At 41.7% G+C, this 11,787-nt stretch overlaps 1 long non-coding RNA gene across 1 annotated transcript; it reads left to right on the top strand.

The window, feature by feature from the left end:
* Window positions 1–5,419: 5,419 nt before the first annotated feature.
* Window positions 5,420–11,562, top strand: LOC131876862 (uncharacterized). Its single transcript, XR_009372828.1, has 2 exons — window positions 5,420–8,097; window positions 8,669–11,562. It is a non-coding gene; the product is annotated as an uncharacterized LOC131876862 (long non-coding RNA).
* The last annotated feature ends 225 nt before the right edge of the window (window positions 11,563–11,787 follow it).

Here is an 11,787-nt window from a genome sequence, read left to right as displayed (position 1 = left end):
CTTGAGCCTTCACCCATGCCGTTATGTACTTGCCTAAAAATGGTCACCCAGGGCAACCCAGCACCAAAGCTCTGGATCTAGCAAGGGGATCTAGCCACAATACCCAGCACGATCAGGCTGGTTGATGCATCGGGCAGACTGGGACAGAGAGGCAGCACGACCAGCACGTTGTCTGCTGTGATCTGAGTCAGTTCAGTCTTGTGAAGGCAGTCGGAAGTAGTTAGTCGGAAGTAGTGATGTGTGTTGTCTGGAAGGTCAGCTTTTTAGATATAAAGGACCTCGGTTAGGGCTCCCATCACAAGCTAAAGAGAGTACAATATCAAAATAAAAACTCCTTAAACAAGTGGCAAAACGCAACCCTGCCGTTCTAGGTCTCAGAACCAGGGCTGCTTTAAAACTCGTTCCTTTCATTTCTCTACCCTTTTTCGTTAGAATTGGAGCCCTACCAGAAGTTCTTCAAGCTAAATGCTAAATAGCTGATTTTCTGGATCAAAATCCATCACTAGTCGGAAGTGGTTGATTGACCTTGCTCTCAGCTGCCTACAACATTCTTAACGTGACTTGACCGAATGCTCGTGAATGACCATTAAAACTTGAAGAAAGTCATAACTGCGCTCGAGCTTGGAATCCCTTGGTATCAACTAGCTGCTATTTTCGTGGCTTATCCGCTTCACCGCTTATCCGCTTAACCCCTTCAAAAAACCAATTAAATTCAGCATCGACCGAAATTCTCAACTCAGATTGGTTGAGGCATAAGGCAAAGCAGTCAAGCTCTCAAGGGGATAAGCCACGAAAATATCTGTTAATAGCAGATGACTTAAAGCTGAACGGTCGTTTCAGCTTTGATCAAATAAGTCGAACTAGTAATGTTTTGATCAATCTCTCTAGCTGCCTACTCTGCTAACCTTCATACCAGTACTGCCAACTTTGATCTCAGATTGTTTTTTGGGGTCAGAAAAAGCGACTTCGCTCTACCTGAAAGAATCGAACTGGGATGAAACTGAAAGGAAAGCCCCACCCACCCCCGCACGCATTCTTCTTGGCATGTTGAAGAGATTTCACCTCTCTGGCTAGATGGGCGCATAGCAAATTCTGCCTCGCTGGCTGGCTGGCTGGCGCAATTGACCGGGTGCAAGTAGATCGCAGGCCCACATTCTCTTTTCCATCAATTACAGAATAGGGTGTCAAATCTCAAAGTCTTCATTTTAATTTCGTCCAAACTTCGATATGAGAGCTCTTTGTGAAGTGGTTTCAAGGTGAAATTCGATGTTTGGATAAACATCTGCAATGTGTATTTATTTCCAAACCATTTTGAAGCTCAAGTAAAGTGTGGTAGCCAGTCAAATACAGTACTAGAGCCAGCCTTTTACTAAAAAGCATAATCTGCTCTTTTGAACTTATTTCCCGTGAGGTGGCAACCTCGTATATAATTCGAAGCTCCATAGCATAATTAATGAAAAAGATCAAATACTTCCTTTTTTTCAGCACTTTTCGGCCGGTTTTGTTGTGCTTGTTAGCGTGTGCAAAGTTCAGGACTGCTCCTTTTTCGGTTGGAAAAGAAGAATCAAGAATGTCTTCAATAAACTGACAGGCTTTTTCCATCTCTGCAGTCAGGACCTGGAAGCAAGGGTCCTGACCTATCCAAACGTTGTACACCTTTAATCGTGGGCTCATGTCCAACGACGACGTGTTCTGGGAGCTTTTGCACCCTCTTGTTTTATCATACCCCGGCAAATGTGCGAGCGGTGTGGGATGACGAGAAGCTTCAGCGGTGCTTGGCCAAGGATTTCAGGCGGCTATCCCGGTCAGCTCCAACCACCCCTGTGCACATCAACATGGTTTTGGACGATCTTGAAAGCATTTTGGAGAACCTGGGGCGCAAATTGGAGGATTTCGGTCTTCCCCTCCCCGACCGGAATCTCATTGAGCAGGGTTGCCCTTGGCACTCCAAAAGGAGCTGGCATACAATCGTGAGGCCCTTCAAGAGGAGGTGGAGGCCAAGCTACCCACGCTCAATGTTGAGCAACAGATGGCTTTTGACACAATTATGGCGTCCATAGACGCCCAGAANCTGACAGGCTTTTTCCATCTCTGCAGTCAGGACCTGGAAGCAAGGGTCCTGACCTATCCAAACGTTGTACACCTTTAATCGTGGGCTCATGTCCATAGACGCCCAGAATGGACAGGGGTCTTGCCTCATCCTTGATGCTGTCCAAGCCCAAGGCAGGGTAGCCCTGGCCACGGCCACTTCCGGCATCGCAGCCACGCTCCTCCATGGTGGTTGCACCATTCATACCCGCTTCAAGGTGCAGATCAATCTGACTGAGGACTCATAGCACTTCATGCCCAAGCTCGTCAAAGAGGTATGCAAGCAAGCAGTGCTGCCAGACGAAATGGATCGATTATCACCCAACTTTTGCCAAAAATTGCCAGTTTTATCACCAATTTTTGGGGCTTCAACGAAAAATAACCAAATATTAAAATGTAAACACCACATGAGCTTTGTTGTTATTTATAGGGCCGACAAAACTTTGCAGATAAATCTGGTCTTTATTGACAACAAATTTGAAAAAAAAAAATGACGAGATTTACACAAAAATTTGCAAATAAACTTTCCAAAACATAGGCACCAACATGTTCTGGAGGTTGTAAGGGCTGTTTTTGACTTCCCTATCAAGCAACACGTAGATGAAAAGGAAAATTATATCATGATATCTTCTAGCATTGGGAATTGAACCTGCTATCCCTTGCGAGCAAATTTTGCCTTGTCCATGATACCCTCTAGAATGATCCGTATTTTGCACATTTTACTATCTTGTGAAAAAGATAAATATCAGTTCATTAACTAAGACACAATAATGCCAGAGCGTAGAAATGTATTGGAAAACAATTTTGTTAAGAAAAGTAAGTTTTTAAGTTTCAAAAAAGTAATGGTAAGTCAATTTTTCCAAACTAACCATTCACCTCATGACCATTTACCCCAAAAATCATGAGAACACGTCAAGATGTGCCTGATTTTCAAAGGAGGAAGTTCATTATCCAAACAAAACTAAAATTTGAAATAGAGTATCTTAAAAAATTGCAAAGATAAAAGTACTATTTCAGATTGATGGAAAACATCAGCAGGTGTTTTGTAATATGTTTGCAATCTATTTCATACCTGTGTGTACTTTTTTCAAAAATATTTCCTATGTTAGCCAACCATAGCCAACCAAAGTTGGATTTTCCAAAATCATCAGATTTCAAGGTTCTTTTTGCCGTAAATCACCAGGCGCAAAAATTTGTCCTAAAATTGCTTGTAAAATCACCAGTTTGGTGATAAATCACCACATCTGGTAGCACTGCAAGCAAGCAAAGCTCATCATAATTGATGAAATGACAATGGGCCACAGTCATATGTTTGAGTGTCTGGACTGCCTCAAGGACATAATGAAGGTTGTTGAGCCAGAGACGTGTTTTGAGGCATCGGATGTTTGGTGGGGTCACAGTGCTCTTTGCAAGAGATTGGTGAAAGATTCTCCCCGCCGTGGCCCAGGCCCAGATTGTGGAGGCCTGTCTTCTCAAATTGTACATTTCGGCAAATGTACAAGCCTTGACCTTGGTGAAAAACATGCGGGCGGCATTGGCAGGTAGAGGCAAACAGGAATTTGCTCAATTCCTGGATCAAATCGGCACAGGGACGTATCACAACTTGGCGGGCCCCCAAGTCTCTGAGCAAATAGTCCAGCTCCCCCAGACATGCATGCTCTTTGCTCCGGAACTACCCACATTGGCCTGTGACCAGAGCAAACAAATGCCCCAGGTCCAAGCTCTGGTGAACCCTGTCTTTTTTGACGGCATTGCGAAGGTGGACCACCAGGCCGGAGCCACATGGAGCTGTACTGCATGAGCATGTTTTCAGGTCAGCTAACGCTGGTGGAAAAGGGACAAAGATATTTCGTGAAATTGAAAAGAAAGATTCGGACATAAGTAGAGCAAATCACGTACTCTATTGATTGCCCTTGTGTTGCTAAAACACATCTCAAAAATCTCAAAAGTGTAACAAAATGTATCCGAAATTGCAACGCAATGATGAGGCATTCTGAATTTCATTTCAATCTCCCAACAATGTGCTTGAATGTGGGCGACATGGTTTCGCCTTTACGTGATCTAGGTAATTCTGACACCTCTGGGAGTGAGCCTGAACCCAGGCTTGTTCCTTGGGTTTCAATTAAGTGTTTCCACCACATGGATGAAAACTTTAACTTACGCCCCATTTGAACCTCTTCAAAATTTCGTTCTTAAAAATGTGGTTGGACAACTTACTCAAACCCGTTTTATGAAGCGCCCTAGACGAGAGTAATTCCTCGACAAGGAGTCTTATTAGAGGTTTCTACTCTGAATTTGGACGAGCCGTCATCTAATCAAATTTGTACCATAGTTGTCCCAAGTAGGTTGACTATGAATGAAACATAGGTTTCGTGTATTCACTTTCATCCAGCTTGAAATTGTTTATTAGTTTTGCGGACTTTAAACCGAAGCGTTCTCTCAAAGCCTTTTTTCTTCAAGGCTATGAACAGTGTGGACCCATTTCCAAAGACCCAGAAATTTCCTTGTGAGCAAGCCTGATTTGCAGGACAACCATATGCTATTAACCACAAAGATATGCCTTATCATTATTTAGGGACGTAATTGCAACTGTTCTCAAATTTGTAAAGGCAAATCAATTCATATATTTCAGGGGATTCATTAATTTGATATTTACATCAAAATATTGGCAAAGTGAGGTTTTAATTGGACATGTCTAGGTCAGCTTGAGAGTGCCACTTTTTTGCTCCCCATTGACGGGAGAAGTTGGGTAAGAAAGACAACAGGTGCCAGAATTCATGTTTGTGATGGGGGTCCAAGTCAATCAAGGAAGCAACAAACAAAATGGACAACCCTTCAAGTTTCAGCAATTCAATTAAGTTGGTTTGTACATTCTTTTTTAAATATATGAGTACATGGCATGAAATTTAAGTTTTTTTTAAAACTATTCCAGATCTGACTGACATGATGCCAAAGACCTATGCTACCAACTCCCATCAGAGTTTTGCTTTGTAGTGATCTCTGGTAGTGGATGTCCCCTTAATAAACCCATCTCAGACATCACGTTCCTCCAGTCATCAATTCCCCTGAACTGAACTTCGCCAAACATGAAATTTTATCTATGAAAAAACTCCCCACTTGGAGCAATGTCAACAATGAATTGTCATGAGTCATTCTACTCAAGTGAGCCCTGCCTTGTAGAAATCCCCAACAATGTATTTCATCAATTAGCACTAGTCCAAACTGAAGATAGAATGAGCTCAGCCCCATAGGTGCATATTTTGCCATTGAAAATATGTCTATAACCATGGAATAATGTGGGATAAGCTATCCCAGAAAGTCCGGCATTGCATTAGACTGAGGCTAACAACACGTCACCCTACCTCATCCACCATTATCACTCATCACAGGATGAATTCATATTGAGCGTATACTCTCCCAATTGCAATCATTTACCTTTTTTGCAATCTCATTTTCTGCCATTTAGGTAGTGGAACTTCATTTATGTGTCCATTATGATTCCACATTTGTACTTTGCCTCATGCTACTCCTTTGATTATTGTGTTGAATCGATTGAGCGCATGCTCCTGCTCATTCATGTATACTGGTCAAATGCGTAAAAACCATATTAGTCAGAATAATAAAGTCAGTCAGAAAGCGTACACAACATGGCGCAGTTGGTAAACTGGCTACTGCCCACCAAGTTGCTCTCCCCATGAAAGGGGATGGAGCGTGTGGCTCTCCCTTGGAGGGATTGAGCACGGGGTGAAAGACCACTGTGGGCAGAGCCGTGAGCCCAGTGTGTGGGCAATCTGAGTCTCTTCTTGTCAGAGGGGAGATGTCTTGTGCTCGTGACCCGGATGGCACCGCGACCCGCCCTGATGGCGCAGTAACCTGCCAGGATGGCGCAGTGACCCGCCGGGATGGCGCAGTGACCCGCCGGGATGGCGCAGTGACCCGCCGGGATGGCACAGTGACCCGCCGGGATGGCACCGTGATCCGCCTGGTTGGCACCATGATCCGCCTGGTTGGCACCGTAATCCACCTGTATGGCCCATGTTCCCTGGTGTTCCCGATGGATAGCCCGTGTTCCCTGGATGGCCCGTGTTCCCTGGATGGCCCGTGTTCCCTGGATGGCCCGTGTTCCCTGGATGGCCCATGTTCCCTCGATGGCCCGTGTTCCCTCGATGGCCCGTGTTCCCTGGATGGCCTGTGAATCCCTGGATGGCCATGAATCCCTGGATGGCCCATGAACCTGGATGAGTCCCTCCCTCCCAGCTTAGCATTCTTCTGCCCCAAAAGGTCATATTAAACATTTTTGATTGTATTGCTTTATGGAATTCTAGCCAACATAAAAAACTTACATGCCTAAAAACATTATAAAAACTATTTTTTTTCAAAAAATCTACTCAAGGTAAATTGGGAGCACACTTAGTAGCTCTTGAATATATATTATGATATCATCTATTACACCGCTACATAGTTACATGGACTTTATTTAGTGGTCCAAATTTCATTGCTTTTTGCCCCAAATTGCCCCAGTTATATATTTATTTGATTTCCCAAATAATCAAAGGCGACTTTCAATATAAAAAGTGCGAAAGTGAAAAGCAACTTCTGATGGGCGCAGCCTTCAAATACAAGAAGCCGCCGTTTGTAGCACATTGAACCTGTCGCAGTTTTAGGCAACAATGCGTGCTCTTATCCTGGCAAAGACTTTTCGTCAACGGTTTCTTGGAGGCTGCACCCGTCAGAGGTCGCTTTTCATGCTTGTACTCTTTCAATAGAGAGCCCTAAAGACACGTCATATTTTTTCCTATTATTTCATATTTACGATCCTTAAGCCAATGTAGTAAAGGTCAAGATGACTTAAAGAAGGAATAAAATGAATACTGATGATCAATTATTGTTTTAGGGGATTTCAGAAAACCATATTTAATAGTTAGTGTAAAGTAATGATTGGAATTTATGTTTAGAAATTTGCCTTGTATTAAAGGACAGAAAATATAAAACGTAATATTTACTCTCTAACAAAAAGAACAACTTAGAGCTGTTTCATAATTGAGCAGAATTGATACTGTGTCACATGGAATGGACACATTTTCCTTTTGTAGACAATTTTTAGAGTTCTTTCCATCTGAAAGTAATTTTGTGTGTACAACTCCATTCATATTAGTCTATGATTGCAAAGATTGTTCAAAAGTGGCGGGCTCTATTGTTTTTAAAAGTTTAGCAAATTTGTCAGAGTAAACTAATAATAATCTTTATAGCTACAATAAACAATGGCACAAAACAAAGAAAAGCTAGGCCAAGTCTGTTATGATATAAGAAGCTTACAGCTTTTTAAATGGTTGTAGGATTTTTAGTTAGCTCCCAAGGTGAAATTCTCACTTATAAGAACTAGCTGCTTGTGATGAATCTTAACTCTAATTGCAAAATGGCTTCCAACCTTCAGCCATCTGGATTCACCATGGGCAAGAAAATGTGATTGAGCCTGCGCCATGTGGTACAACATAGGAGATTCAGTTTGAAGCGGATGGATGGAAGATTTAAAGGATGGGGAAGAATAAGAAGGTTCAGCCATCCAAGATTGACACAATTGGAGTGGCACCTTCTTTGTAATGGCTGAAAGGTTTTATGGTTCTGCTACTTACAATTAATGGTAAAGTCAAGAATTTCGGGGACCACCTGTGCCTCCTCTGGGCTTGATTGTGGACAAGGATTTAAATCCTGCCAATATTCTTGACAAGTTAACGTCGTCACTACATTGAATTTAGATAGCAAAGAGTGAGTGATGGATCTCTCTCTCTGCCTCCATTTGGTTTCCATGTGGCACAAAATGATCTCTAGAAAACAATTTGAGAAAATGAAGCATGGCACGTGTTCTAATTTCAGCAACCTCATGGGATACGTTGAGATCACGGTCTAATATTTGAAACCAGGGGGAGCTTGGGAGGAGATGTCCCAACAAAGCTCAAAGCTGCATGGCAAACCACTGAAGTTCCAGGTTGAACAAAACGCCTTGCAAAGGTACTGACCCATGTCTTGCTTTCCTTTATTGATGTAGTGAAGCCTACTCTCCTAGACCACTTGAAGCTGATATTGATGGAAAGCTTCAAATAAGCATTCTTAAAGTAATTTGCTAACAATTTCTTTGGGTTGACCAGATTGAGGGGAACAGCCTTTTATTTTGAAAGTCTTAGGAAAGCAATTTCCATACTAGTTACCTTTTTGGAGATGTCTAATGTCCCGAGGTTTAAATTTGGCAATCTAGCTTGCTTGAACCTCAAACTCTAGAAATGCTCATCAAAAAATGCTCACGTCTGTGGTTTCGCGATATGATCTTTGGGTTTTGGGTCACCCTGGTCTCTAGATACTAGATACTACGAGACCTCTGACCAAAACACTCTCAACTTAAGCAATTTAATGGGATATGATCACAGGATCAGTTTGTTTGTTTTTTTGTACCACTTTGCGCCCAAGCGCCATCTTTGGGATATGTAGGGATGTGTCAAACGTAAAAATGTAGCCACATTTTCGACCAACAGTTAAACTTCTGTGTCAAAGATAGCTTAAAGTTTTATCCTTATATTGTTTCTAGCACTGACTATCCTTTGTTGTTTTGTATAACAGCTACAATTATTTCAACACTACTATATTTGACTGGTGCCACAACCAAAACCTCGACCCATCCCTACATAAGTCAAAAGGGGGCGCCAAGTGCAAAGGGGTAAACAACGACCCCCGAGAGCATGTCCCATTTGGCAAGCAAGGTGCTCCCAAGTGTTATGGCAAATGTTTGAAAGGCATGGAAAGACCATTGCAAGATGCGTATAATGGGAGAAAGAATACAAGACAACAAACCAGGAAATGACAAACTCTTTGGCAACATCTCAGGAAAAAACACATGGCGGAGTTGGAGAAAATCCAAGGTAAGAGGCTACACATTAAGGCTAAACTTCATTATTAAAAATCTCCTTTACGACAATTTGGACCAACGAAATCTGCGGTTAAGAGATATTTTCATCTTTACAAAACAACAGAAAAGGAACCTAGACCAATCTCTATGCTTGATGGTTGTTAAAGATTTGCAACTTTTATCAATTGCTGAAGAGTGACAATGCCAATGCTGTGATGAAGTGACACTTTTGCTACAATTGATGATCCTAGATTACATCAGAGTGTGAGGTCGCCATACCTTGGCCACTATTTCAATGGAGCTTTGGACCATCTTTGAGAGGAACAATCTTGTGAACAAGATTCTCATCGGAGTCACCAACAACAGCACTAATGTGGTGAAGGTGATCAGATAGATTGGCATTACCCAAGTTGCGTGCTTTGTTCACTCTTTGAACCTGGTTGGCAATTATGCATTTAGGGTAGTGTCATCACTCTGCGCAATCAAAGATGTTGCTTCAAAATTAGCAGACCAAACCAAGAAGAGTACCCATGTGATGGAGCTATTTGAGACGATCCAACAAGACCAAGGCCGAACTTGGCCCAAGAAATTAGTCCAAGTTGTAACAACAAGATGGAATTCTACCTTTGAGATTCTAGAAAGGCTTCAAGACCTTAGGGGTTCACTCACTGTTTTACTTGCAGAGCCGGGAATGCAGGAGAATCTTTGACTCCAACATGGGGCAAGGGATTTCTGATGTGGTCTATGTCCTTTGCCCACTTTTTGAAGCCAGTGTAGAGCTCTCTAGTGAGAAGAGGACAACAGGATCCAAATTTATTTCTGTCATGAAGATGCTCCTCATCAATTATGATGCCTTGATCCAAAGTTCATTACCTGGTACCGTAAGATACGACCTTGCCAAGGCTATCAGTGACAATTTGGTTCACTGATTCGGATTTGTCAAGGATAAGGTTAAATTGACCGTTGCTACTTTTTTGAACCCTCAATTCAAAAGGAAGGGTTTCCAAGACAAAACCAAAGTGCAAATTGCCTCTCATCAAGTTCAATCTGGACTGTCCAATATGCCCAGTCTATTGCCTCTTTGCACAAGGTCTTCTGCACCACTGACTCCAATCTCACTATGGGATGCATTTGATTCAGAGGTTGTCACCTTCTCAAGACATTCAAGGATTCTTGAATTTCCCATGCCAACCAAGATGGACCAATCCGCTTGATTGGTGGAAAGAAACCGGGAAAGGAAAGTATACTTGGCTCTTTGAGCTGGCCAAGAAATATTTGGCTATCCCAGCTACGTATGTGCTCTTGGAAAAGGTTTTCTCTTTGGCTGGCCAAACCCTCTCAAAGAAAAGGAACTGTTTGGGGGATGAAAATGCCCGAAATTGATTTTTCTCCATGGCAATATTGCAACCATTTGAACATTGTTTTCAAGCAAAGCTTTTTTTGCACGTTGAATGGTTTCAATTGAAGGGCCATTCAACAATGTGTTAATGACACTTCAATTGGAACCATGCCAATAAATCAAAAATGTGATCCATAACGAGCAAATAAAGGGGAATATTTGAACAAACATATTGTCACTGAAACTTTCTCTGAATTTTAGATTGCAAACTCTTGAAAATCTCTAAATTCAGCTGACCTCAAGAAACTGTTAATTTGATCCATTCCCACCTTTCCACTGGATTTTTATTGTGTGACTTCAAGAATCTTGTTTGTTGGGTAGGTGTCTGTCTGTCTGTCTAGAAAATAGTATCTGCAAATAAAGGTCATGGAAGAGGTCATTACTCACGGTGGAATTCTAGGCACAAGAAGGTATATACGATGCTTATAACGAAATTCATTTGACCTGAGAAGTTTGTATACGCATCATCCTCATGCTGACAAAATGTTAAGTTGCTCTACCTTTAAAAAAATATTATTTTTCAATCATTTGGCATTTACCCCTTAGCAAATTTCAACCCTACAGGCTTGCGAGATCTGGACCCTCTAAATGCCAGATTTGTTTCAATCCAAAAGCTGAATTTCAAAACTCAAATAATTCCATTCTTAATTCCTCGAGTTTATCAAAACTTTCATTTGAATTTTCCTTCGAATGTTGGTAATTTTGCACCTGGAGTGAGAGTGGCATTATATTTTTGTTATTTTCAACTCCAAAATGGCGTAGCTGTAGTTGCATCTATAAACTCGTCGACGAGTGAAATGGTGTCCGTCTTATCGTGCTATTGCCATTAAAAATCATATAATTACGGTGACCGTGTTTTCTCTCATTGGAAAGGACCTCTACCAGGATCGGAGATGGTGTTTCAACCATTACTGTGACATTGGAACGTGCGTGTGCTTCCCGATCTTCGTTTGAGTTGCGCTCAATTTCTCTTCAACCCACTCCATCACATCAACCAATTCGTTGGGTCCGCTCTTATGATCTCTGCCGAATCATTGAAGAATAACCATGGAACTTTATAGACATGAAGAAAGAAGACACTCTTTTGGAGGCGTACAGTAATTCTAAGTAAAAGTCTTGTTTCTTCATTTGGTATTCCATTGGAATTGGCAATAAATTGTTTGTATTATTGCGTTCAGTTGAAGAAAAACAAAGTTAATTGGTGATTAACACCGATACATACTAGTTATAGCGTTGGCCACTGTAATGGCGAACAATTATCATTAATAATAATAACCTTTATTGCGACTCTCGGTCATGTCAGATAGTAAAATGTGTCAAACTGGATGCATAAATATCATATACCAAAATCGATGCAAGAATAAAAGAAGGCAGTGGTCAAAAGTGATAAAAAAGTGATATC

Source organism: Tigriopus californicus, chromosome 2 (assembly GCF_007210705.1).
Source record: "Tigriopus californicus strain San Diego chromosome 2, Tcal_SD_v2.1, whole genome shotgun sequence".
Lineage (NCBI taxonomy): Eukaryota > Metazoa > Arthropoda > Copepoda > Harpacticoida > Harpacticidae > Tigriopus > Tigriopus californicus.
Note: the sequence above shows the minus strand (reverse complement) of the source record. Positions and strands in the feature narration are given on the sequence as shown.